We start from the raw sequence: 6,000 nt of genomic DNA on the forward strand, positions 1-6,000 counted from the left end.
ATATACTTGGTGACCATTCTCTGCTGCCTGATGACATCTACCAGAACAAGTCTTTGACAAAGAGCTGGCTTTCTTGGTTACACTATCTAAATCTCTATCACCTGTCCTCTCTTTCAATCGCCAGCACACAAGTAAACACCAGCACACCACCAAACACAGATTCACAAAACAGAATCTCATTACAAACTTTGAAAAGAGCCTCGTTTCTAAGGAAACCCCGTCTTATTGAATCTTCTTATCTACAGCATTAGAATGACCAGACCAGCTGAGTTTATCATCCATGACAACCCTGAAGTATTTGCACTGTCTAACCATCTCAATCTGCTCATCAACCTGCTTTCATGATCGCCGCAGCAATCTCCAGCTTGGCGCTTCCTGCGTGGCAGGGCATTTATCATTAAAATGCTATTATCATCACACATTGCAATGGTGGCTGTGGAGGAAGGCACCCTTGAACGCGCATCATGCCCACGTGAGCTTGCAGGTAGCAGGGCGCGTGCAGGTATCTTGTACTCACTGACCCTAAACTACATGCAGGTCAGAACCACAACCAGCGGGGTTCTAGAACACACTATCTTCCATCGCGTGTGCTGCAAACGACGGAAGTTGCAGACCGGGTTTCATTTGTCGTTGACGAGGAGGGGAAAGGGGGAGGATGTCGAGGCTGAGGTCGGTCGGTCGGTCGGCTGGCCGGCCTGGCTTTCCCGGTCACTCTCTCGTCTCAAAGAGAGGTTCTGTAAGGGCGGCTGGGGGAAATTGGACCCCAGGCGAAGGACTTTACCTCGTCTCCGTCGTTAATCTGCACGATCTGTGCCAAGAAGCTAGGCGTGGTGCTAACAGAACGGACCCAGATGCGGGTCTGTTCTCTCGGGCTGATTGCAGTTTGGCACAATTCGCGGTCTGCAGACGACGCTTCGCCGAGCGGTAGTCGTAGACGTTGGCCGGCACCATGCCAGCAGCCTCGTCCTCAGCTTCCGCAGTTTAACATCAGCGGCACGTCAACGCAAAACTTCACCGCGGGCATTGTTCTCCATTTCTTTTCATTTTCTTTAAATTTTAGCGAATCAAACGTCACCGGGAAAGCTCGTCTGTTTAACCGTCTTGTTTATTTGCACTTTGGCTTCCTGGGTTTTTGCTTTCACGATGCCTGTGCTGTCCTTGACATATAAAAACCCTGTGGTGCAGTTAGAAGAAAAAGTCCATAATAATCATCAGGCGCAGTAAATCTCTCAGCTCGCGTGTGCATTGAATCGGTGATGGTTCGCATGCGTATAAATCGGCCATAGTTCAGGACCGCACTTCCTATTTTTTATTAAACATCTTTAACACAAATATTATGGATGAGGAAAATTGGCCAATCAGAACGCGCTAAACAAAAAAGACCATTAATAGCGAAACTGGATACGGGTGCTCTAATTCGCACCATCATGATTTATGTTTCTGTACTTGACAGATTTATTAAAGTGTATTATGACTGACTTGGTAATGAATGCATTGTCAACTGTCCTGAAAGCACTACACCTGTGTGTATTTCCCCAAACACTTAAGATAAGTGAAGCGGGTGAATGAGTGAAGGTAAATGGCTACTCGGAACACATTTTTGTTAATAATAGGTCACAACTGCTGTCAGTGATGTGTCAGTGTTGTTGTCAATGATCTGCTAGTAATGATTATATGTCCTCTTTTTATTCATTTTGATTTTTGCTCGCAGTAGGAACAAGCCAAATTTTGTTGGGTTTTTGGGGGGTTTTTTTTCTTCTTTTCTTTTTTTGTCTTCTGTTTTTTTTTTTTTTTTTTTTGCTTTTTTTTTTTTTGTTGTTGTTTTTTGTTATTTTTTGTTTTTGCTTTTTTGGGTGTTGGTTTTTTTTTAATGACAGTTGCACGACACAAAGCATTTCAGCCACCTCCGTGCTTCCATACTTTTCGAAGACACAGCTAATGAATGTTATATTTGTTTCCGTTGTCTATTTGAAAGTTTCCTTAAAGTTAAAAATACATTATATTTCTAATTATGGAATTTGAGCTTGCGAGTTACTCATAAGGTGTATGCGTTTCTAAATTATTACGATATCCTTGCTTGTATTCGTACTAATATTTACAAATGTTATCATTGTAAAGACTAGAAGCTCAAATAGTATCCTAGCTGTCTGTGATTTACACCTTGACTTAAACTCTCAAACAGCTTCACGAAGCCAGTAAACACCCAAAGTCCTGTAAATCAATTTCCGTCCTGAGGGAAGGGCGTCACCCACTTTTGTAAGCAATAACACCACACTTTGGCAATTCTTGATTGCTGAAAGCCGCGCAGCAAACAATAAACCACCTTTACGCCACACTCCACCGACGGTTTGAACACGCTTTCATCAAGAAACAATTCTGGTGAGTAAGCCAGCAGCCCCAGTTTCGCGCTACCTACGTGGCGGGGCCCAGAACAAAGTAATGGAAAGAAAACATCTCCTGCATTCAGACCACGAAAAAAAAAATTCAAGGTAGAGAAGCAAGCTTTCTGTGCGTTTGCCTTTGCGAGATGCCAAACACAGTGAAAGATTGATTCAAAGGATTCTGTGAAAGAAGCTGAGTCTGACGGCAATGTTGACAACATCAAGATGACACCATGCACTGTTTTTACTAATGCCTCTTTCGAACCAGGCATTGTTTTCATTGCCTCTGCAAGCGCCTGTAGCTATTTTTTCCTCCGTGCAATTTCCTTTTCGTCCTCCAAAGAGGGTGAGGAAAATTAAGGGACGGATGGAAAACGCAAGTCAGGAAGGAAGAAAGAGAGAAAGACAGGAAAGATCAGGGAGTTTGTGGACTTAAGCTTGGATGACCAGGTTGGGGTGGAGGGTCGCGAGATGTAAGGGAAAGAAAGAAAAGAACTGTTAAAAAATGGTTTGTGCCATCATCAGAAGGAGGAGATGGTGTTGGTGGAGATGGTGTATTTAAAAAGAAACTGTTTGCTACATTGGCAAGACTGACAACCTCCAAGATGTTCTCTTCGATAAAGACGATGATTGCTGACCAGAGAGGCTGTTGCCTTTGTGACGATTTGGGTCGTGCGCATTTTGCGCTCACAGACTTACAATTCTTCCTCTTTTTTTTTCCTTCTTCCTTTTTTGTAGGACGCCTGTGATCTGCAGTATTTTGGCAGCTTTGCACGCAAAAGAAGCTGCTGTTTTCCGACGGTGGAGTGCTTCATTCTTGGCAACACAAATTGTTTTCATTCTGGCAACTTACAGTCGTCATAGATAAATATTCTTCGCTAATCTGCCATTTTATGCGTGAGTGATTTTGAGTGAAACATAATCTTCCTCGCGACTTGACGTTTTAAGTCCGGATTTCAAATTTTAAAGCTAACTGCAGCGATATGTATACGCGTATGTGTGTGTTTGTGCGTATGTGTGTGCGTGCGTGTGTGGGGAGAGGGGGGAAAGAGGAAGAGAAAGATTTAGAGAAAAAAAGCAGTACATAAACAGGGAGGAAGAAAAGAAAATGGGATGTATAGAAAAAAAGAGAGGAAGCACAGAAAACGTTAACAAGAAAGAAGAGAAATAGATAAAAAGACTGAGGGACAAAGAGAAAGCAGAAGAGAAGCCAGTACACACAGACGTCGACACAATTTATTGCTGCAAAATTATTACCGCAGAAAGAATGTGAGTTTGTCCTAATGAAGAAATTGTATTCTCTGGCAAAGGCACTTGTATCCACATCCACATTTAAAAAAAAATTTAAGACATATATTAAAAATACACTTCTTTTGAACAGACACGTGTAAACAGACTGACAGATTGACAGACAAGGAACGACAGAAAGGTTGTTGCGGAGGGTGGGAGAGAAAAACATTCTCACAAGTACGGTCGATTATAACATTCTCCGAGTCTTCATTACCACTAACGTATCACAACTGCTTTATTGTCGGATAAATTAGTGAGAAATGTGAAATAGTCAATATGAGGTATTGCTGTTTCCTGGAACTCTCTGGAGGAAATGTTTTCAAAGAACAAAGCTTCACCGAAATTGCTTAAATAGTCTGTGACAGTTAAGCAGGAAAGTGCGAATCCATATCGCAAAGTGGCTGATGACACTTGATTGCACTTGACTGCACTTTACAGCATACGTCAGCACTTGGAGGCTGTTGCCAGCACTTAGAGGCTGTTAGGAACCTGGAAACAATAGCGACCCCACGTGCAAAGGACGAAACGGTCACTTCGTACTTTCAGTCGTCTGCTGCGCTTCTTGCCACCACCGCCAGTCAGTCACCTGTGTGACGTGGTGCTGCGACAGGCTGACAGACCTGGTGATGTCACATGACCTCAGTTCAAGCAAAACGATTGGCTAAAACTGATTAACCACGACAGTGTCATCCACAGGTTTCAAACAGGGTTTCTAGCTGGACCAACTCTCCAGGACATTGGTGAGGCTCAGCAGAGAAATATCCAACAGTCTAGGATCGTATCCCAGTACGAACTATCCTTTTTTATTGTGTGAACCCTTTTAATCATTGATGTGAATATGAATGTTTTGTGATACGCCACGAGGTCGACTAAACCTGAGAAACATTTCTTTCTATGGAAGAACAAAGTAGTTTTTTTCTTGTCTTCTTCTTATTTTAACCTTTATAGTCTTGGTGTGACATTTTCCCATAATGCCACCTTCCCACCTAAGTAGACAGGCGTTTCCTTCAGAAAGTGGAAAGTTTATTTTTAACTCTTATTTTCAAGTTCTTGGTATGAAATCTGCATGTCATTTATAAATCCCCAATTTAATAGTAAGCAAAGAAATTTTATTTTTCGAATACTCAGAAGGTATGAAGGACTAACATTTCAGGCTCCTCAATCGTGATCTACGGTGGTTAAATTTCCGGAAGGTCAAATATCTGGTGGATGCCTTCGGAATGTTTCTCATCGGCAAGCCAAGAGTTTTCTTTTATCATGAGGAGAGGCCCGTTATCGGCTTGGAGGAATGACATAATTACTTGGCAGGGAGAAAGAGGACATGTACAAGTGGCATTCAGTGGAGAGGCTCATCATTTTCCACGCTGTGTTCCGCTGCGCACTGTGTTTACAGACGCTGGAATGCCGACTGCACTCTGGCTGACGACGAGGGTTCTGGAAATTCTGGGTCCCTGTGTCTGCGAGAAATAAGCGAATGAGATGTACTCAGCAGGACAGATTACATAATGAGTTGTGTGTAGGACAAACATGAGACTGGGCTGTGTCCAAGAAACAGAACAGCTGTAATAAGTCATGTTTTACTGTATATTGGACAGAACAACTGGTTCCTCATTTTCCCTCAACGGACTGGAGCCCACCACGAAATGAATCCATTTTCTAAAGTTTAGTCAAATGAGCAAAAGTATCAACGATCTTGTAAACAAGCGAACAAACGTACACCCCAATGTACACCCCAACAAAAAAGAAAAATCTCTGTTTGAAGTGATGTCAACACAGACAAACTTTGCCATGTCAGGTAGAAAGTCTGCGGTTGTACCAAAGGTGCAGGATGGAGGAAAGTTGCTTGCCAACGCAAGTACACAGGAACTTGAAAAAAAACCTCAGAGACTTCAGATGCAAGTTTCCTCGTTAATATGCTCGTGGTTATCAAACTCGGCCACGCATGTATATCATTAACTACGTGATAAATGTCTGGAGGTCATCTCTATAACGTGTAGGTCCTTATTTCCCGGAGAACACATCTCACGAGACACGGACGGTGGGGAGAGTTATCTGCCCCAGAAGATGCCCAAGGCTCTCCACACTCTTTCTCCATCCACCCCCGCAACATCCTTTACACGGTTGAAAAGAACACGTGTCTATTAAAAATTAAAATAGTTACGATAAGAAGTGTTGGAATATCATGTGAATACTACTCTGTAGGCACAGACACTTCCGGGAAACAGTTTTCGTCAAAGGTTCTGTGACACGAAGAATGAACAGACTGCTAAACACGCTGAAAAATATTGGTCATGCTCATTCTCTGTTTAATCTTTAAATCGATGAGTAT

Source organism: Pomacea canaliculata, linkage group LG1 (genome assembly GCF_003073045.1).
Source record: "Pomacea canaliculata isolate SZHN2017 linkage group LG1, ASM307304v1, whole genome shotgun sequence".
Classification (NCBI taxonomy): domain Eukaryota; kingdom Metazoa; phylum Mollusca; class Gastropoda; order Architaenioglossa; family Ampullariidae; genus Pomacea; species Pomacea canaliculata.